Raw genomic sequence first — 12005 nt, 5'->3', positions numbered from 1 at the left:
AATTTAAATTTATAGTAAAGCATATAAAAAGTAATACCTTCTAAGAACTTCAGTACATCTTTAAAATTCAGCTAATGCCTATCACAACTTATCTTTGAGATGTGGTTGTATGTGTAATTTTTCTGAGTGACCCCTAACGATTGCCCAGTGAGTCATGAAAGTACATTGGAACTTTAGTCTCAGATGTTCTGTGTCTCCAAAGTAAGCACAATGTCATGTAAATATTTTATTATATAATATTTAATATACAAAAATAGTTGTTATGAATGTTATTTTGATTATAATGAAACAAAAACCTTGGGACCATCACTCTACTAATCTAGTATACTACTACTGATTTTGAAGCTATCTGCATACTGCGCAGAAACATCTGAAATCATTTGCGTTTGTTATTGGTAAACAGTTGCCACATTTTTAACTGTAATCTTTAATGTTATTTTAAACTATGTATTGTACATTTGTCCCCCATAAAGTAACAGAACGAGAACACTCAAGTAGGTATTTTGTGCAGATTAGTAACCACAGAATTAATCTTAGTTAAGCTGGAGGGTTGATTTTTACCTCAACCAAGTATCTACATTTTGACAAACTCCTCCACCTAATCACAGATAAACTCTCTAATAACTTCAAGGCCTTAGACTAAAAATATAATTGTACTTACCATTTTCAACTCTGTTTTTTCATGTTTTTTACTCGTTATTAGCCTCTAATTTGGGGACTAAGATCAGTAAGTTATGAGTATTGTCTTCTGTCTCCATACCACTTTTAGCTTCGGCTTTCTCCTTCAGTACAAAGGAATTGAGAATTCGGTGAATAACATAAACCCATGGGAAGGGAGCAATTGGTGTCTGCATTTGCTACCATTCTCTTAACTCTGCTTTCATTTTCTCAACATTTGTGTGAGAGAATAGGCTAAATATTTTTAAATATTTGCCGCCTACAAGAATATTTGTTAGTGGCTATTACAAAGTCTAATTAAGGAGATATAATAAAAACCCAGGTGCTCCTAAAGGATATAATGAAATAGCCTTTGGGCCTGTCTCCCTCTCAACCCCCCTTCTTCATCCCTCACATTTGGAGAATTTTGGAGAAAAAAAGATTTTGTCAGCTCCTGGAGCAGATAATTGCTAAAGGGACCTTTCGTTCAAATATTCCAAGATCTATTATTTTAGCTACCTTTCACCTAAAAATGTCTGCCACTTGGGACCAATGCCTTCCATGTTATTGCTGCCTTTCTTAGCTGTTCTTTGTACCATAGAAATGCAAGACCATAGTCCCCTTTCTGCCTAACAAACACCACTCTCCAATGTCAGCATTGAAAGAAGTCCAGATTTCAATTGAGTGGCCAAATCTGCCTTTCTGTGGGGGTGGGGGGGCTCCGCCTGCAAGCTCCCCCTTCCTCCTCCCCCCCCTCCCACCAGGGATGAGAATAAGTCTACCAAGACATGATCTGCTTGGGGAGGAAAGGTGGCTGATCTCTCAAAGGAGAAGGGCCCAGAGCCTTTTCCTCAATGGGCTTTTATTGGATTCAATTTGCACAGGAATACAGGTAAAGCTCATCAGTCATTGTCAGGTAGTAAGGATCAAACAATAATAAACAAAGAACTCTGAGGGCTTATTCTGAGTCAGGGTCAGTTAGCTAAAGGGCTATAAGACTTTGGGAAACAAACTCTTTTCAGGCTTAGACCCCTTATCATTTAAATTGAGGGTATTAGCAAAGCAGGTTTCACAGGGTTTTATGCATTCTTTCTTAGGCCTGATCGCCCCAGGGAAGCTGCTCTTTCCAGCACAGGGCTGCACCTACCTCTGGCATTGTTTCAGGCCTAAATCAAGCAGGGAAAGTGAGGCAGCCAAGAGATTAGGAGACTTCTTTCAGACAGAATGAGGACTCAGACTATGTCAAAGCCGAGGGGCGAGGGTCCATAACCCCCTTTTTCTATAGGCCCCCAAGTCCTTCCCTGTGGGCCTCTTCGTGACCATACCTGACTTAGGTCGTCCCTCCCTTGAGGAATCTTACCCGTAATTGGCTAAATGGTCAGGCTCAGGACCAAGCAGGGTAAAGTAAAGTGGGTAGTGGTGGCGCCCCTGCCAGGGAGATAAGCTTTGTCTCCTTAGTGGCTTATGATCCCAAGGTCTCTGACTCAGCCTTAGTCGTGGGGGTTTACAGCTTCTGAAACCAGGCAGGTCGGTTCCCAACACCTTTCTTTGAAGTTAATAATAATGAATAAAGGTTTGCATGAGTTATTCAGTCAGGGTTAACATGTAGCAATGCTGAGGCTGTAGGCTTATTCTGTCCCATAGTAAGTATATCCAATTAATCACAGAGATGATGCGATAAAGGCTTTAGCAAAGTGCATTGGCAATCCCAGAGGGAATGGGCAAGTCATGTCATGGAAATCAGAAAGTAACTTTATTTCCATTTTTATTTTCTTACATTTTCCCCCCGACGTTGGTTTTAAGGAAGGCTAGAGATTGCCAAATTGCGGAAATGTTGGATTAGTTGGTATGAGCTATACATCAATACAGTGAGCCATGGGCATTGTCAGCCCCCAGGGTTTTTTCTAACTACCCATACAACCTTTGACAGATTTATCTTACCTGGAGTTTTATGGACCACCAATCAGCTTCTTTCATATCAAAGGACTCAGTCCTTTGCTTAACTGCTTTTAAAAAAGATATTCTTTTGCTGAAATTGTAAACTAGGTGCCTCCCAATCCATTGAATAAGAAACTTATAGCTTGGTGAAACACCAAGAGTATTATTTGAAAAGAGGTTAAAAAACACAACTGGGGCTTGTTAAAAAGGAAAAGTGCTATTTTAACTCCAAGTGTCACATTTTCCTATAGTCAGCTTTAGCAGTAAACAAGAGTTATTGGAGGCTTAGATAGTTTGAGACACTTCACTTATCTCCCAGTACTTGACTTCAGAAGCCAAACATTTAAAGTATATTTTGCTCTTGTAAAAATGTTCATCCATTTACAATGCAATGTCGTTTTAACAAAAGCGCCCTGGTGACAAGCACCCTAGTGACAAGATATAGTACAGTTAATAAACTGTCAGGTCCCATACACATGTAGTTGAAGAGACCGGCATAGTTACCCAAGGATTGGCATTATAAATCACTGTTAACAAACCTCAATTTGCTTACTAGGCTAATGAATGATCTCCAATTTTCTTGTAGTAATTAGCTTCACTAACAGTGATGTTAAAGGAACCTGCCTTATACCACACTTAATTTCTGCTCTGAAACCTTTGGGGTCTGGTTCGCAGGGTCAAAACAAAACAAAATGGGAAAAAAAATGACAAGAACTATCAGTCTCTATTGACAACTTCCTGGCAATAAATCCAGATTGTGACCATTCTTGAGCAGAAGCATGGCCAGAGGTGATGACTGTCTATTACAGCTTATGAACTGTAATGTAGTAGCAGATTTGCAAAGGAGTGGTAATGCCAGATAATTGCAGTGTTTCCTGTCAGAATATGCTGCTGTGTGTGGTGGCCTCTGATTTTAAGGAGCCATTAAAAATACAGCAGGTCATAACAGCTGTGGTTCCTAGTGTACTTCTAATATTTCATATGTTCATCACTTCTCATAAAATCTTGTCTGGGCCAACAAATGACTATATGTGCAGCTGGACTTCCCAAGAAGGAAATTGGGAAGAATCTCAATCATGTAGGTGGACTTAGAGAGACCCACAGAAAACTCATCCAAACCCGTGGTATGTGCCTTATGTCTGTAATTACTCCCAGGAGTCTTCCATTCCCATTTTAGTTCCTAAAGACAGCATTCACATTTTACATTTTGCAAAAGGATCCTATCAATAACCAATTTTTCCTACCTTTGTTGGAAATGGCCCTGACTTTGCCATGGGAATGTAGGGCTGTGTTCTGTCCAGAGAAAATCATGGGAAGTTAGCATCTTGACCTTAAACCCAAAGGACATAAGAAATCTGGTTCCTTCAGAATAAAATGCATTTCTAAAATAACCTTGTAGCAGAACTAGCTCTGTGATATGAAAACCTGATTTCTCTGAATGAAATACTCAAATACTATAATATAGTAAATACTAGAATATTCTGAGAATCAGAATTAACTAGGGAATCTTAACATATCCTTTTAATCAGATATTAAACAACTAAGCATATGACCAAAATGAAAATCTGAAACCACATTTTGTACAGAGGCATAATATAGTTACAAGTTATTTTTATCCATATGTTGTTAAATTGACAGCTCACAACTCACTAATTAAAATAGACCTATTATTTTTGCTTTACATAGGCTTAGAATTGTAGAACCTCTGGGTAAGAAGGGACTTCAAAAATCACCTTGTGATATCATGCATTATTTAATTTCTCTGACTTACATTGATTAGCATAATGCTTTCAAATTCCACCTATGTTGTTGCAAATGGCAGGACTTCTTTCTTGTCACTGCTGAGTAATATTTAATTATATATAAAAGATGGGAGATATAGACATAGATATGTCATCTACATGTATATATGTATATATACACCTATACACACATGCACACATACACACAGCTCAAATATGTGTACATATATGTACATGCACATGTGTATGTACACATATACATATACACACATATGTATGTGTGCACACACACACACATCTTCTTTATCCATTCATCCTTTGATTGACATTTAGGGTTTTTTCCCCAAATCTTGACTTCTGAATAATGCTGCAGTGAACATGGCTGTGCAGATATCCCTTTGAGATACTGATTTCAGTTCTTTTGTATATATACCCAGCAGTAGGATTGCTGGTTCTTATGGTAGTTCACTTTTAAAGTATTTGAGGAACTGCCATACTGTTTCGCACAATTTATATTTCCACTGACAGTGTAAAAGGTTCCCTTTTCTCTGTGCCATTGCCAACATTTATCTCTTGTCTTTTGATAAAAGCCATCATAACAGGTATAACCTGGTATCTTCATTGTGGTTTTGATTTGTATTCCCTCACGATTAGTGAAATTGAGCACCTTTTCATATTATCTGTTGGCCATTTGTATGTCTTCTTTGGAAAAATGTCTATGCAGGTCCTTTGCTCATTTTTAATTGGATTATAGAATATCACTTACAGGTGGAATTTTTAAAAAACGGAACCGTTAACAACAGAGAGTAAAATGGTGGTTACCAGGGGCTGGGGAGTGGGGAATTGGGAAATTTCGTTTTAAGGGTACAAACTTAAAACTAGTAGATAAATAAATTCTAGAGATACAAAACACAATATAATGATTATAGTTAACAATACTATATTATAAACTTCAAAGTTACTAGGAGACTAAATCTTAACTGTTCTTAACACAAAGCAGAAATAATAAATACGTGACCTGAAAAAGGTGTTAGTTAAAGCTACTGTAGTAATCATATATGATATATTAATGTTTCAAACCAGTATGTACAATTTAAAGTTATACGATGTTTTATGTCAATTATATCTCAAAAATTATTGAAAAATTTTTAAGTAATCTCATCTGACAAGCAATCTGAAACCCAGCACAGAAAACTAAGTATTGTTCCCGTAGGCTGACAGAACTCCAACCTGTCTGATCCTGGGTACTGCTCTACAGTTGGCACAGTTGAAGGTCACGTAAATTTTCTTAACATCTATACTTCACTGTTCTCTCTTCTTGATGACAGCAATGCTTAACTAACTCCAAGTCGTCTTCTCTTTTTCATACTCGATACTGTTAAATCTGTATTCTCATTTTATTTATATATATATGTATATGTATGTATGTATGTATGTATTTAACCTTCACTGAAGTTCATCATGGTGCACTTAGTGCACTTGGCCTATTACTCTAACCTATTTAGATTGTCATTTAATATATCATTGTGTCTCTTAGCTCCATCCTGATGCGAATTACCCAGTCCTATATGTGTGATTTCCTGATCTTCATCCAAGGCTTTGACAATAAAATAGCAGTGTTGCTAGGTTTTCGTCATTGCTGTCTTTGTAATGTCTCTTCTTCATGGGATTTGGAATATGCTGGCTGGCTATTATAGGTCTGGCCATTTATTTCCACTGCTGATTTTATCTGGAGCCACAAAAGAAATCTAACATTCTTTGTTTTGTTTATTCATACATACATTTGGAAAGGGCTTTGAGCTAATATGTGGATGTGCTTAGTATACTGTATTTTTCCTTTGTACTTATCCTATCGATTTTTAACAATTAACTGGACATTCTCATGTGGATACTTTTGTTTTTCTGCAGAATGGCAAAGTAATTGACCACTAAAATATACATTTAGTTGTGATGTGGATGTATTCATAACTAAGCAACTTTAAATTGTTCTAATATATTTGAATAAGTAGTGTTATGTAAAATAGATTAAATAACACACTGTAGAGGAGGTGCAATTTGCTGTAGTGTTCATGTCATAGTAGATATGCATGTGAAATAATTAGAAAAGGAGATAAAAACATGCTAGTATTTATAATAGGTCTGCATTATATACAGTAACATTGTAAATATAAAATTGTTGAGTTTCGACACATTTAAAATTTGACTGTAGAAGAGATTATAAGTTCATTTTTGTTATTGCAAATTGAAAATTGGTAGAGCCATGAAATCAGTGAAGTTTTTAGTATTCATCTCTGTGTAATGACCATTACTGCATTCTGTTGGCTTCATGTTTTAAGTGAAGGATTGGATCAATATGCTTTTAAAGGGGGCCTTTTGGTGTAAGCACATCTATAGATGTGTTGGTAACGGTGTTGTATAAACAATGAAGAGACTATGCATGTTCCGGGGTCATTTACATAAATCATAGTGCCCGTCATTCCCTGCCTGAACACTGTTTCAGTGAACTCATTCAGTCTACAGTCATTTAAGTTCTTTAACTCATAATGTTAAAAACAGGGATAAAAACAATGCAAAGTCAGCTATTTATGTAAATCTTATAAAAAGCTTGGTCTTTATCCTTTACGACTAAAAGGATCTCTTAATCCTCTGTAGCTGGTGGAGTGTTTGGAGTTGAGTTTTCCTATTGTTGTATTTCCCTATTTTCATGTCTTAAGGTCTAAGCTATTTCTCAGCGGTTGATTCTGAAGCTTTGAGAGACACCCGTTCAGTATTAAGACTATTAGAGTTTAGTCATCTTACAGTAGGAAAAAAAATCTGCCTTGCTTTTTTTCTTGTTGTGATGTGTATATTATATTCTATTTGGTGTGACTTTTCCTTTTATATTATGCATTTGAGCTTCATTGACCATAATTTTACTCATTTTATTTACCACAGATCTTTACAACTATGTTACTTCTGTATAATATATGTGTGTGATATATTACTCATTACATACATGAATTAAGTCTGAGACTTGATTAGGAATGATGTTCGGAGTATTGACCATTGTCTACACTCCAAACTAGACATTGCTAGACATTGTTCTCAGCAATTGTTAGACATTGTCTAAGACATTGTTAGACATCGCTAGACATTGTTCTAAGCAATTTACATATCTTAATTATTTAGTCAGTAAAGAACTTTATAAGGCTTGAAATATCATTACTCACATTTTATGGATGAGAATACTGAAGATCAGAGACGGTAAGCAACTTTCCCAAAGTTATATTACTTAAAGGATTTAAAATTGAGAATCAAACCTGATAATATAAAATTATCCCGCCAAGAGACTAATTTAATTCACATTGAGCAATAGGAAAGTAGAAGCTGCTGATGATGAATTATCTTTGCTTGTTTCACCTCACTAACTGGACAGGAGAGCAGTGGGTCCTTTTCTTCTGTTTATCACCTTTTCAGTCAAGCATAGAACCTTAGCCCCTCCCCCAAACAAAAGGTTTTATTTTTTTTTTAATAAATATTTGTGCCTCATAATATATGTAGGCCAGTCCAAATAAAGCCTGACTGATACAAAAGAGTGGGCTCTGAGTTTCCCAGACTTCTTGGCTTGTGTGAATGGGCCTGGGTAGCTTTGTTTTTAAATTAATAAAATTTAGTTTAAAGCAGAATATTAGGTTCAAAGGAAAATTGAACTTAAGGTACAGAGAGTTGCCATATACCTTTTTACCCCCTCACATATGCAACCTCCCTCTCTAATGACATCACATACACCACAGCGGTACAGTTTTTGCACCTCATCAACATGTTATTATCATCCAAAAACCATAGTTTACATTAGGGTTCCTTCTTGGTGATGCACATTCGATAGGTTTTGACCCATGTATAAGGACATGCATCTACCATTACAGTATCATGCAGACTAGTGTCTTGCTCTTAAAATCCACCTTGCTCTGCCTGTTCAATCCGAGCCCCCCAACCCATGGCAACCACGAATCTTTTTACTGTCTCCATAGTTTTGTCTTTTCCAGAAAGTCATATAGTTGGAATCATATAGCACACAGCCTTTTCTGATTGACATCTCTTAGTAGTTAGTTAGTGATACCCATTCAGGTCTCCTCCATGTCTTTTTATGGCTTGATAGCTCATTTTTTTAGTGCTGAATAATATTCCATTGGTTGGATGCACTGCAGTTTGTACGTCCGTTAACCTACTGAAGGACATCTTGGTTGCCTCCAAATTTTGGCAACTATGAATAAAGCTGCTATTGACATCTGTACACAATTTTTGGTGTGGAAATAAGTTTCCAACTCATCAAGGTAAAAAGCAAGGAACATATTGTTGGACCTTGTAGTTAGGGAAAAAAAAATATATATACATATACACACACACACAAATATACATATATATATATGTGTGTGTATATATATATATATATATATATATATATATATATATATATATATATTTTTGTAAAAAAAAAATGCCCAACTTTCTTCCAAAACAGCTGTACAATTTTGCATTTCCATCAGCAATGAACAAAATTTCCAGTTGCTCCTAATCCTCATCAGTATTTGGTATTACCAGGTTTTTGGATTTTGATAATTTCAATAGGTATGTAGTGATACTACACTATTGTTTTAATTTATAGTTCTCTGCCATGGGTGAGATGCTTTCATAATTAGGGAGATCAGGAAGAAGACTGCACTGGTTGTTGCTAGAATTACTTTTTAGGGGGTCCAGCTACTTTTTTTATCTCAGAAAATTGCCCTGCGAATTTTATTTATATTAAGTTATTCTTACAGAAATAGAATTCATATTTTTAAACCTGTCAGTTTCTATGTGTACAAAATTTCTTTTAGCAGCAGATAGGTTGTTTAATGTTTTTACCCCTGAATCCATTCATCGACTAACTTGATTACATTTTAACTCATTTTATTATTTTCTATCATTTAGCAATAGTCTCCTTCTTGGTTCATTTACTCTTTTGAAGCAACAGAATTATTTGTGTATTTATGTATTTTTCCATTTCTCCTACTTTCTTCTTTCCACCCCCACCCCCATTTACTCTTATAACATGATAAAATGCAAAGTGTGAGCCTGAAAAATAAAGAATATCTTTAGTGATTGCTAAACATGTATTATAGTGCTTTTAAGCTTATTTCAGGTCATTGTACTTCCAATTAGTTTGATTCCAAGCATTTAAGCTGTCACATTACAGCCTTCTGCTTCTTAGAGTTTCAGTAACAATCGTGAAACTGAGTGCTCTGTACTTCTTTATGTACACAGCTCACTTTTAATATTTTGGGAGAATCCTATGCCTCTTATAAAGATCACCCACAATTTCTGAGCCTGGATGAAGCTGGTGTGCAATTTTGGAGCAGTGGCACAATTTTATTTAAAATTTTAAAAGTGTATAGTTGTACATGTATGAAAGGTGGCTATCAAAACTAACTTTTTATTTTCATTTTTAATCTACATTTGCAAAAAATTAAAATTTTGGAATCTAAACATCATTTGTTGACTAATACTTTGTCTGTGAGAATGGAACGAAGGCTTTCACAGAATTAAACAAGAGGTTCTAATGTTAACACCCTCAACATAAAGAAATAGTCCAGGAGTGTTTATAGATAAAAAATAAAATCCTAGGATATTAAAGTTTTGTAGAGTTGATGAGATTTTCAAAAGAAGGTTTACAAAGTGAAGGTAAAATCATGACTCCCATACATTATAAAATTACATGTTTTAAAGATATTATTTAATAATGATGGAATTTGGCAGATGCTATAAGCAATTCAAAGGAGAACCCAAAGAATAGACACAATTGTAGATGAGGAATATTGAAATTAATTTGTAGATATAGACTTGTCTTTGAGAGAAGTAATTGATCTTATACCTGACAGGACAGAATTTGCTTGATATAGACAATAATTATTTTGCGTTGCTGTCACATATCTGCAACTTACAGAGTTGGAAATTAGCTCCCATATACTCATAAAAATGTAATGCTGAAGGTTATGCCATAGAAAATGCACCATGTTCCCATGAGATACAAAATTTCCTGTATTTGATCATAAATAGTCTCAAAGGAAGGTTGGTTCCACTAAATTATTTACATGACTATACCCTTTTAAAGTTCACTTTTTTGGAAGGTTTTACAAAATCCTATACTGCACTTATAGAGTCTCTGGTATTTGCTGTGTTGAGGCTTGAAAGCCAAACCCAAGAAATTCACTTCACTACCTCCAGTATTTGTATATTTGCGTGAGTTTCTTTGTTCTTCAAGTTCCCCAGATATCCCAAGGTGGCCTGCCAGGAAGTGATCTGTCTTCCTATACATATTGCTGGACCCTGTAAGCCTTAGGTTCCAGGTGAGTTTTTCTAGGAAGGTTTTGTAAGTAACAACAACTCCATAAAATCTACCTTAATTCCTTAAAAGTGTTTAATTATATCTGACTAAATGAGCATCACTCTTTAATACAGCATTTCAGACAATGCCTTAGAATTTTTTTCAGGCATATTCTGGTAAACAGGAAGACCAATTCTTATTGAACCTATCTAATTAAATATAAAGCTCTGAAAAGTAAGAAGATTGAGAGTTTCTGAACTTGGAGGCAATGGGGTCAATGAGACTAGACATCACTTAAAAATATTTCAGTTTATAAAGCAAAATCTACTTAATTGTTACAGATTATAGATAATCTAGAAAGAGAAATAGCTTCCATCATATATGTGTGTGTGTTTGTGTATATATATAAAATAGTACTTTAAAAAATCAGTGATATTCCAAACCAACCAATGATGAGACCTTATCAGTTCATTCAGTTTTTTATAATTCATTCTTGAGCCACTGGATCTTGGGTTATCAATCTCATGAATTCATTTCCTTCTCAACAAAAAAGAGTTCTGGAAATCCTGACTCAGCCCACTGGTCGAGTCTTAGAGTTGTTTAAGCAATGACATCAGAACCCTATACACACAAGCCTTTTCTTTAAAGTCTTAGTTACTTGAAGTACCTCATACAATCCTTTTACATGGGGCTATGAGATAGTCTCCCATTGTTGAAATCTAGAACTTTGGCTTAGCCAGGTGTGAATGCAGAGCTTTCGAGGAAACATCAAAGTAAGTCAAAAAGCTGTGTATATATTTCAGAATTAAAATGGCTGCGGTTAATCACTTACAATTTTTTTAAAGTAGAAAAATCTAATGAGATTTTTTAACAAGAATAATGTAACCAAGAAGGAAATTTGGTGATTCAGTAGCATGCAAAGCAAAGTAATAAAAGAAGTCTTAGACAAAATCACAAAGAAACAAGCCCATGAAAACTAAACAAATTTTGGTAAGATTTTAATACACTTCACTGCTCAAATATTACAAACTAATGCGAATAAAATGCACTTTTCAAGTTTTGTTCTCATTATGCTTTTTCATATTCTGGAACAAACTAACACTTCAGGAAAGGGACTCAAAGGTTGGAACTAGTTTGATAATACTAACATGTTATTAATATGCAACATGTTCATTATACTAGTTAGAAATGAATGAGTAAATAGGCATTTAAATTTTCTTTAGTTTCAGTTTCCAATATGGTACATATCAATAGTGATAACATGCACACACATAAACACAAAAAATAAGCTCATTGTGGTTCTCAATAAGTTTGAAGAATGCAAA

General features: G+C 35.1%; 1 protein-coding gene across 5 annotated transcripts in view; it reads left to right on the top strand.

Annotated features, from left to right (window-relative positions):
* The window catches only part of AUTS2 (activator of transcription and developmental regulator AUTS2), a 1165474-nt gene that overhangs the window by 560326 nt on the left and 593143 nt on the right, over positions 1-12005 (top strand). The gene's annotated exons all lie outside the window — the stretch shown is intronic.

Source organism: Desmodus rotundus, chromosome 1 (genome assembly GCF_022682495.2).
Source record: "Desmodus rotundus isolate HL8 chromosome 1, HLdesRot8A.1, whole genome shotgun sequence".
Taxonomy (NCBI): domain Eukaryota; kingdom Metazoa; phylum Chordata; class Mammalia; order Chiroptera; family Phyllostomidae; genus Desmodus; species Desmodus rotundus.
This window is presented reverse-complemented; position numbering and strand designations above follow the sequence as displayed.